This window comes from Orbicella franksi, chromosome 1, assembly GCF_964199315.1.
Source record: "Orbicella franksi chromosome 1, jaOrbFran1.1, whole genome shotgun sequence".
Classification (NCBI taxonomy): Eukaryota; Metazoa; Cnidaria; class Anthozoa; order Scleractinia; family Merulinidae; genus Orbicella; species Orbicella franksi.
In genome coordinates this window covers 35,570,904-35,582,147 of record NC_138145.1, presented here as the reverse complement: position 1 = coordinate 35,582,147, position 11,244 = coordinate 35,570,904, and the positions used below count along the sequence as shown (strand labels likewise).

The 11,244-nt window shown below is 38.1% G+C and overlaps 1 protein-coding gene across 4 annotated transcripts in view; it reads right to left on the bottom strand.

Annotated features, from left to right (window-relative positions):
- Window positions 1-11,244, bottom strand: part of LOC145480561 (nephrocystin-1-like) — a 109,968-nt gene that overhangs the window by 9,646 nt on the left and 89,078 nt on the right. The window lies entirely within an intron of this gene.

Sequence of the window (11,244 nt, the reverse complement as noted above, 5' to 3'; positions counted from 1 at the left end):
CAGTATTTTCCTGTGGTTTTCTGGTTAGCAAACAGAGGTCCCCTCTATAAACTATGATTTAAATTGTGGATACATTCCGTGACGGCGCCAGTTTCCATCGACTCACAAGTTTAATAGAGCTAAAATATTTACGTTTGCCTTCACGTTTCATGCTAAATATTTTCACATTTGCTGGCAGTGTTTAAGCTTAAAAGCTAATTTGTAAAAGTATATTTTATACCTACATTATTGTAAACTGCTGGAAGCACGAATATTGGGCAACCTTTGCAATCGCTTGCTCTTTTACGTAAACAAACTCAGTGCGACTGATTCGAATATTTGGGCTGATGAATAAAAATAGACAGCATTTACATTGCTGTACCTTGGTTCAGGCTTGCTCTTACTCTCCTCCAATAATTATGTTGCCCAGTAGTTAAGGCCGGAAGGTACCAGAATCCAAACACTTGCTAGCAATGCTTTTGGTAGAAGTCTATTAGTAACCTGCCTTAGCACATGCTACATGCTCCTCCCGACACGTTATTTGCGAATAGACTGCAATGAATCGAGAATACACCTTTATAGTTAGTTGACAAAGAAACTGTTTACTTCAGTTTCCGCCACCACCTTTTACACCAGCCCATAACGGAGGCATCCCCCCCCACTACCAAAAAAAAGTTTATATACATACTGGAATTATTGTAAGAACCAAAATAATCCGTCTGTTTGGAAGGTTTTGTACAATTAACACATAACGTGCCGATAACAGTGGCATTCAGTCGTTTGCATACAGCTTGATTTAGCCCCAGTAAAACGTCGCGGAACTTTCTTTGATTAATAACTCGCGTGTCGAAGGCGCATCAAAGTGGACAATTTGCAAGCTTGCGTGTGACGTTACCCTGCCTGAGGAGAGAGGTACTGGGGATAAGGAAAAATGAAATCTGAAGAGTTTTATTTTGTTTGGCCTTTCCAGGAGTATTTCGTTCTCCTCGACCTATCAGGCATGTCTTTGGCGGTAAGTGGAATGGCATTAAGGACTTTAAGATGTAGTGCGGCTACCTTGAAGTACGACGGCAGATAGTAAAGATTGCATCCGGTGGCATGCCATTACGCGCGTTCCCGTACGGCTTTCCCGCCGTAGCCTTGCTGTCTTCTAAGGGAAAGTGCCCGGTTTAACGTACTCTTCAATACGCGAGTATTAGCGTGTTATTTCCTTCTCATTTTAAAAGTCCGTTCTAAGATAGACTAATTGTTACTTTGTTATTTGTGCAGAAAATTGGACGATTTAAACATCTACCGTGAACGACATTCATATTAGTACCGGGCCTAATGGCTGCAGACAATGTAAAAAGCTGAGTTGTAATCGTTTACTGCTACTCAAAATGAATTTCATTATACCAAAAGTTCTGTATGTTTGTTCTTATCATGTTGTACGAACACCTTGCCCGAGCCGAAATCGAGTTTATATCTGTTAGTTTGCTTAGTAGTTGGAATCACAGGCGGCTCTAAAAGGAAAATTTAAGTTCTGAAAGAGGAGGAAATCATCGTCAATAATCAAGCCCATGTAGTATGAAAGTAGAATAGAGTTCTTGGTTTCCTTGAACGAGCTTGAACGAATACATTTTTTTGTAAAGAGAAGTAGAGGCTACACACGACATTGCTTCACTGCGAAATCTTCATCGTTTGATTTTGGCGGAAAAATGCCGTTGTCAGCCTAGTCCCTCAAGCAGGTGGATATACTATGATCAGATGCTTTCTTGGAATTCCGGGAAACACCCGAATCTGCACGATTCGTATTTTCCACTTCTCAAAGGGAACTCTACTGTGATACTGTGGTAAGACTGTGTTGTGTCCTCTCTTAAGGCCGCCTCACGCTAGCCGATTTTTTGTCAGCCGACAAAAAAATCTCCACTTGCCGGCTAGTGTGCGGTGAATTCAGACAAGTCTGAAGTCAGTTTAAGGTGGCTCTGAACGCTATCTATGGATTTTTTTTAAACTTTGTCACACATTATGTCTTATCATGCTTATCAAATTTTGATAATATAAGAAACATTTCACCGTACCGTTTCTGAATTGTAAACCCCTTAAGCTGTAACTAAGGGTGTTTTTAGCACGTCACACTGTTGCTATAGTAACTTAATATGTCAGGAAAATGATAACAACGTGTTCACCAATGATTGGGCAATTTTTTGATACCATGATCGTAGCATCAAGGGATAAAGAGTGGCATAATGACCCATCAAAATCTAAGTGCTGGAAACTGTTTTGAGCCACTTTAAAATGTTTGATCAATTTGCTGTAATGTTGTTGGCTGTGTCAAACCATTATGATGCAAAGGTAGTAATCAGTGACTGATCAGTTATGGCCTGATTCAATTGGTTCATTTTTGGTCAAGCCTGTGTTGCGGCTGGTTGAACAACATCACGTGAATTCCGTTGAGGTCAAGAAATACATGTACCTTTAGTTAGTGACTACTGTTTGTAAGGTGAGAATAGTTGTTGGTACATAAGTTGAGCAGTGTCTGTTCTTAGTTAGTTTGGTGGTCAGTTGTTGAAGGTGTGTTGTACTGTGGGTTTAAATTTGAATGGAGTTAGTAGTTTGGTCTAGCTGTTGTTGCTGTTGTTGTTGTTGTTGTTTTTTCAAGGTATACCTTGTGCAACCTTCCCATTTTCTCCATTTATTCCCTGAAGTTTCCCTGATTTTGAGAATTGAAAACTTCATTGACTATTTTTGGAACCTGACATGTGGCAACCTGTAATAAAAGTGCATCATTAAAAAAAAAAGAAAAAAAGTGGTACATTTTCATTTTTTTCCTGTCCTAGAATTTGATGATCCTATTTTTGATGACTTGGGGCACCCTGTAAGGATGCCCTATGGGGAACTGCCCTGAAGGAACCAGGTTAAGTTTTGATTTGATCATTGCATAAGGACATTAGTGTTTACCTGGTCCTTTTAAGCTTATGTCTTGTCCTGAGGTATTTTGACTTCAGCTGTTCAAAAGAAGAAATACAAAAATTTAGATACTATATTCTCTACAAACTCTCTCTTTTTTTTCTTGATTGCATTCACATGTTAGGTAGGGTACCCCAGCAAGGCAGGTTACCCAGAGAACTGGTCTGGGTAACCTGCTTCGGTGGGGTCAGTTTTCTCCGTGTGAAAGCTGCGGAGTGGGGTAACCCACCTAACTGGGGGTAATCAAATCACTGTGCCAAGAACAACATGGCAGAACAACATGGCTGCCAACCGCTACGAGCGTGGCGAGCTATTTCAACAATTCACCTCCAAAACCGCCAAAACACTAATGAAATTGACAGTGCTGGAGACAATTTAAGCATGGAATCAGATGGTCAGGGTTGAAGCGAAAAGCAGCTTCATCAGAACAAACAAAGAAAACAAACGTTAGTTCTTTATTATGTGCTTGCTTAACAAATGGTGCGATTGCATTTTGGACCTCACCCCACACCCCCGGGGTTGTATGTGAAGATAATTATTTCTTTAACACGGGTAGGTCAGGTACCATGACAAAATGGCAATAACCAAGGGATTAAGAATAATTTGGGTTACAAGCTAGATTTACTAAACATGTACATAATACATGTATTCATTAACCTATACAAAATAAATTTGCATGTATTAACCTAAGGTAATATCCCCCTGTGAAAGAGGCGCCTAAATTTCATGGCTATTTACAAATGCTGAAAGTAGCAACACCCCAAAAGTAATAACCATTCAAAAACTACATTTAGTGATCTCACAATTTAATGTAATTTGACTTGTTATGAGAAACAATGAAAACAACAGATAACACAAGCTGAACCCTATTAACCTCACATAATTATTTGCTTTAGATGACTGTTATTACAAACTAAGGCAATATTTTATTTTTTGGTTTAATTAACCAGTTATGTGCACTATCAAGTGTCAAGACTATAGATGTTGAAAACAAGCTGTGTGCTATTCAGTGTCAAGACTATAGATGTTGAAATAAACAAGGTGTGTACTATTCAGTGTGAAGTCTATAGATGTCAAAAACAACCTCTCTGCTATTCAGTGTCAAGTCTATAGATGTCAAAAACAAGCTACATGTGCTATTCAGTGTCAAGTCTATAGATGTTGAAAACAAGCTGTGTGCTATTCAGTGTAAAGTTTATAGATGTTGAAAACAAGCTGTGTACTACTCAGTGTCAAGTCTATAGATGCCAAAAACAAGTTGTGTACTATTCAGTGTCAAGACTATAGATGTTGAAAAGAAGCTGTGTGCTATTCAGTGTCAAGTCTATAGATGTCAAAAACAAGCTGTGTGCTATTCAGTGTCAAGACTATAGATGTTGAAAACAAGCTGTGTGCTATTCAGTATCAAGACTATAGATGTCAAAAACAAGCTGTGTACTATTCAGTGTCAAGTCTATAGATGTTGAAAACAAGCTGTGCACTATTCGGAATTCCAATACCAGGGGAATAGGAATAATAGAGTTACGTGCAAGTTTTACTTATGTTTGCTAAACTTTACAAAAATAATCATAAACTTTAAATGTAGTTATCCATCAATCTGAAAGTAGCAGCATTCTGAATTTCAAAGTAATCAGCAAGATTAGCAACCTCAAATTAATGTAATTTCACTTGTTGTGCAAAACAATGAAAATAAGAGACGCAACAAGCTGAGCCAATAGCAATGATAGAGGGGAAATGCTGGTACATCTAAAATCATAGCTGTTACAGTACTTTCAGAACTTAATGGCGACATGTTTGAGGAGGATTTCTGAAAGAGGTTTGATGTAAACAAGTTCTTATTTGTCTTTCCATGGTTGCCACAGGCCTCTCTTTCAAAATTCCCTGCATTGATTAATGCATTGATTATGTGGAAAATACACTGGATTATGTGGAAACTTCAACAGCTAACAAAATTGATAATTTCCAATGTACTGATCATGAACAACAGTGAACCCACAGGTTAAGCTCTTTAACTGCTGCCACAGTGAGTGAGCCTGAAGTGAACAAATGAGACAGCAGATCTACTCCGTAAAAAAATTACTAACAATATAGAGGAAATCAACCACCTTTCATGCAAAATGCAAGGAACTGTGGTCGGCGGTAAGATCAGGAATTGTGGTTGGCAGTAATTACTGGTGGCATTTGGAGAAAATATATTCTCATATTGGGTGGAGTCGCTTCACTTCATGACTCCATCCAATACAAGAATATATTTTTCTCCCTTCTAGAAAAAAACCTGTGCGAGAACCAGCGTGTGCACGCAAAACTGTCACACTCTCCCTCTTTTATTGATAAATTTATTGACTGCAGCAATTGATAATAAATCTCTTATTAGATGTTTTGGTATATAGTATCGCTTTATATTTTTACTCGTTGTTTGTATTTTGACGAGCCCATAGGGCACAACTTGTAAAAATATACAGCAACACTACACACTAAAACATCTAATAAGATATATATATATATTTGCCAGTATTCTTAAGGAGATCTTGTACAAAATATACCCTGCACTTGCTCCAGGTTTTCTAATACAAAGATTTTCCTTCAATAGTGATATCTTTGTTGTATTCTGTACAGTCAAGTCACCATTGAAGCAGTCATCCAAGTACAATGGTCTCACAATTTACATATTAAAGTATTCTTACTAGAAGTTCAAGTGAAAGGGGGAAATATTATTGGAAATATTACCTAGCTGTATTTCAAGAGAAACAGTAATCCTCAATATCTATCGAAGTAAGCATAATATTTGGGAATTGCTTTCAACGCATCACTGGGCTCACTTAGTAACCTACCTATTCAAGTTAATCGTAGTGCTTTAACAGTTATCCTAATATTTGGAAAGTTTAGACCTCCTCCACATGGTCTTTGACATAGTATGGTTCCTTTTATTTTGTCATTTTGTTTTGCCAAAGAAAGCTGAAGAACTTTTGTGGTATGTGACACGTACTATAACGATAACAAAATTGAGTTGCTTGTTTGCTTGACCAAAAATTGTGAGCAGAAAAAGCAGTTTGAAAAGAAATTAGAAATTCTGAAAGGGAGGGGGGGGGGTTAACAATTTTGAAATGCAGAGGGAATTGGGGGTATAGCATTTTTGAATTTCCAAAGGCAAGGGAGATTAAAATGTTTATGCCATCCATGGTAGGGTATGGATATTTTCTGGAATCACCCAATGTCTTATGTCCAATGGTGGTTGCCTCAGGGGATGGGTATGTGGTAGTTTCGAATTGACTCATACAATGGGCATAGCAAATAAAAGCATTTCAATAAGATTGCCTTCTAAAACATACAGTAGTTTACGCAGCAGGACAGCACTTAAAGTAACTTAAAGACATCTTTTCTTATGAGTAAACAAATACAAATAATTCATCCGTGATAAAACTATTCACCTACAAGATGGATATCAGTAGAATTTCTATTTATTTATCTTGCCTGCTACCCATATTCATGGCAATACTGAAGATATGGTGGGGGTGGGGGGACAACACTCGTTGAAACACTGAAGATATAGTCGGGGGAGGGGAGGGGGCGCGCAGCCACATCTTGATGTTTCATACAGGACGAAGCAAGGGAATCTCGCTGGGACAAAGGGCATTAAATGCATATTGCCACAGCCAACTCTTTCTTAAAAATCAAGTATATTTGATTTCTCTAAAGGCTGGTTTTCACTAGAGCATAAGCACAAGCACAAGCATAAGCATCAGCACCAGTGATAAAAGCTTACCTACACCTCCAGTCAAATCGCACGCCAGCAAAACTTTCCAGCTCTTTGTGGTAAAACGGCAACATTCTTCACCTAAATATACAAGAAGTACACTAAGATAAGCAGACAATCCTCTCTACAAACAAATCATGAAAGCAGCGAAAAGAAAGGCGCTAAATACACTGAAAATAAGGAAAAAAAATTAACCTTTTCTCCGCTCACGTTCAACTTTCGCGGTTCAACAACATGCACGAACTGTCCTTGCAAAGAATGCTGGGAGAGTTCACATATCTCGCGCGTTAGCCTCGCGAGTTCGTGACAATATTCTCCATATTTTGATCTCTTTTCATTCAACCCTTCAAGGATTTATATTTTAGTGGTAGAATGTTATGACCAGACCCTGCCTCCGTCCTCGTTCCTTATGGCAAGAAATTCATTGGTATTTGGGTAGCCCGCCATAACGTATTTCAATGCTTCGAAAATAACCTGACTTTGTGAGCGTAGCGGATGGCAAAACACTCCCCGATAACGTGTCTTATGTGAAGTGTATATCTCATGGAGCCTTCATGTCCTAATTGGGCCGATGCGACGACCTTTTCACACCTTGAGCTATTTTTAGAATTACTGTTGGCGCGAAAATATGACATCATAAGCACGTCACGCCTCCTACCTGCCCCCAAGTTGAGCCAATAAAATCTCCTTGCTTTACTGTTTAGTTATCCAAAATGGCGGACAACCTGAACTCGTCGTCCTCGGAATGTTTCGATACAAGTTCCTCTATTTTTATTGATTCTTCTTTGGAATCAAGTGTTTCGGAAAGCGAAGCTGAGGATACTGACGAAAAAACAGCTGAGGGTGAATGCAAAAGTTCTGATAGTCAACGGAGTAAAACACCAAAGGCAAAAACTAATGGTAAGACATGGGTAAGAGTAAGCTTGTGTCCAAAACAAAATCGCTAAATGAGCAGCAAATGGAAGAATTATCATTGTGGGTTATTTCTGACGAGGAGTTTAAGAATGTGGAGGGCGAATTACAGCTTATCCACGAGAGAAGAACTCATTCCTTTCTTGGGTTCGGTGGACAGCCGACAACAACTTGCGCAAGTATCAATCAAAGTTTCTGCAGATGTCTCAGAACTGTGTAAAAAAACAACGAAAGTTTAGAGACTGACTTTAGGGTTCTTATTGCCACGTTACCAAACGTTGGACGTACAAGTGATGAAACTGTTGGCGGCATCTTTAAAGAACTTACCTCAAAATTAGCCAATACAAGGATCAATGAATCCTTGAATCCAAAAAGTAAAAGAGATTTTGCAGGGTAAAGTAGTCGACGCTGATGAAATGCGGCGACCGAAACTGGAGTTGTATGCACTGGTATCAAAAAGTAGTTTAAGTTCCTTGACTAAAAGGGCCAGTCAGTTAAAGGCGAGCCATCATGTCAGCCTGCTATTTATGACCAGATTTCCATTGCTCATTGCTAACTACGGCCTCTATTTTGGAAGAATTTACTCTGTCTTATTTCACCACTGAAAAACTATATGCAGTTTCTCTTACATCGTAATTCTTCAGCTTAGCTAAAGAGCTTAAAATTTATAACTCTTGTCAAGGATCTTTAATGTACATGAACAAACCAATATATACACTGTACCAGGACTTCTACAAGTTTCAACCCATTTAAGAGGCTACCCAGCTCAATTTCTGCATATTGAATTCTTCAACTACAATGAAGAACTCTTTTGTTTTATTCTACCAGGCCTCATAATCATTCCAGAATTTTAGTATGTTAAAACTGGGCTAATATGGTAGATATTACAGGTACATGAAATCAATACCTACATTTAGTATGCGTCAAACTCACTATCTCTTTTCTGATTGGCCATAAGCGTACAGTGAATTTTTTAAATCAGGGCCTGTGACGTCATCTAGCTGCAAATTATACAATAGTCATGTCAAGGACACTCAAGATCACAGGACATCATGTCATGTATGACCGCAGTGCATCAGATTCCTAAGGGTAATAATGTCAAGTTCCTGCACGTTGTGTTGCTTGCCGTCAGTGAAGCAAAAACATGCCTTCCATTTCTTTTTTCATTCATTTAGGCCATCCCCCTTTTTTCTCTGTTTAGCGTCATCCAACCGACCCAGATTTTCATGTTTTCAAAAAAATAAAAAAGTTATGCAGAAGGCAGTGGCACATTATATCAAACAATTTTCACTTAAATCTGAAACATAAGCAATTTTTTGCCTTACAGATTTTGTTTTTTCCCTGTTCTCGTTTGATTTTAAAGGGACACAGTCAGCTGGTGCACATGTGCATTAGATACCATTTCATAGCTAATTTACATATAACAGATATGCAATCCATACTGTTTTTAACCAAGCATGATAAAATAATATCATAGGATGAGCAAAAGCATGCTCAAAAACATGTTTTTCAGTAAAAGATTGAAGATCTAGCGAAACACTGCGAAGATTGAGGTGGATTTCTAGATGTACTCGATGCGTAACTTTGATTTCAGGGTGAGGTGAACTCTTTTAGCTTCTTTTCAAAGTGAGAAAACTAGTGTCCAGGTCAGCGCGGTCCCAAAGCTGACTGTGTCCCTTTAACAACGATGTTGATTTTTCCTTCCTCCATTGCCGCCATGTTGACTTTATAACCACACCTTGTTGTTTCCAGGCTCCATGGATATTATGCTGAGGTACCGGGCCTCCTAGCTCCAGACTCCTTTTCCAATTTAATTTTTGTTTTTTTCCTTTTCTGACCGACCGACCCAAAATCAGAAAATGCCTGACCTGGAAAATGGCGCTATATAAATGTATATTTATTTATTTATTTTTATTCGACAATAAACGAAAAAAAAAAGGGGATGGCCTTATGTAGGAAAAAACAATTACTAGATTCAGTTTTTGTGATATCCAAAGTAATCAAGGTCTCAGTAAGGATTATCAGCTGAAGGCTGAGGCTGATAACCCCTACCTCCACCTTGATTATTAATATATTCTAGATATCACAAAAACCTCATCCAATTATTGTTTGGTATCAAAAGTAAGAATTAACTAGAACTAACAGCTTGGTGGCAGCATCTTGTATGTTCAGTTGACAATTTAGTTGAAGCATTTTCTTATCTTTGGAAATTGTTGAATTTTGAGAAGAAGTCTTTTGAATTCTTGAGCAAGTTTTAGAAAAGTCTATCTACTTTTTTGAACAAATTTGACAAGTGGACTCTTTGGAAATTGGTTTAAAAAAGCTCACAAAGTAGCAGTAATGTTTGAATTATCCCCGCTTTTTCATTTATACAACTGCATCAATAAAATACTTACCTATTGGGACTGTACCGGAGAACATGGCTCTCAGTTGTTTGTTCCAAGTCCACTAACCTCCAATACTATCCCTTGGCATGTTTAATTATAATTATGCTATTATGTTGCAACATCTCGATAAGACTGTAAGAAGAGGTTTTGTTTGTTTTTTTTTTGCTTTTCATTTTTATTTTGTGTGATACATGTACTAATAATATAACATTACTGTCAGTCTGTTATGACCTCTATAACAACTGGCTTTGTTTTCAAGACTAATATGCATAGAGTCATTTTATATCAAATATCATAAAACCAAAACCATAGTAATGACAGGGGTTTCATTAAACGCGGGACACCAGGCCAATTGACCGGTTGTAAAGACGTTTCTGCCCGTCTGTTTTGACCATGTCCAGGAACATTTTTCTTATAAAAAGTTCAGTTCAAAAAATTTTGCCAGCCAGTGAGAACCAGTTGCCCTCACAAGTAGTTTACTGATGTCTGTTTTGCCTTTCCTGCGTCCTTTCTCATGTCTACCCCCTGTTTGTTAACCTGTGAGTTCACTGCTCTTCATGCCAGCTGCTCTGGACTGTTTATAGCCATGTCCTCCGATGGTCCTCGGTTATTCCAGTTCCTGCATCCATTTGGTTCTAGACCTCACACCCGTCCCCGCATATTCAATGGCGACCACAACCACAAACAAATAAAGTCAGACTCGGCACAGGTAAAATTAACTTATATTTTAATATATTTAAGTTTAAACCAGCACATTGGCAGACAATTAGCTACAACAAGATATGTAGCAGTCTCAAATTAAGCTTTTTTTCTTTACTAATGTCAATAGTCAACTGGTTAGGCAACCAGCAGCTAGCAATGTTAACATGATTAATGCACCTCCATTTTCAATACTGCTTCCGAGCTCAGTTTCTAGCATCGTACACAACTAGCACATCGAGGCATAGGTACATGTTTCAAATTATTTCATAACTTTACTTGCTTATGTTTAAATAACTGTCCTTGATAGAACTACTGAGACAAGAAAAGATCTAACAAGGGCTAGCTACCTTTCTATCTTTCCCGCCTCCTCCTCCTTAATGATGTTTTTTTTTCTCTCTTTTTATCTAAAAATTATTACATCTCATGTATTACCAGCATTTTAAGACAACATTGAATGGATATGAGTTGAGAAGTGGACAGAGACAAGGCTTATATTTGTTTTGTTTGTAATATTTGACAAAAGATGGTTATCTGCGCAATTCCTGAGTTTGTCTCAACTAC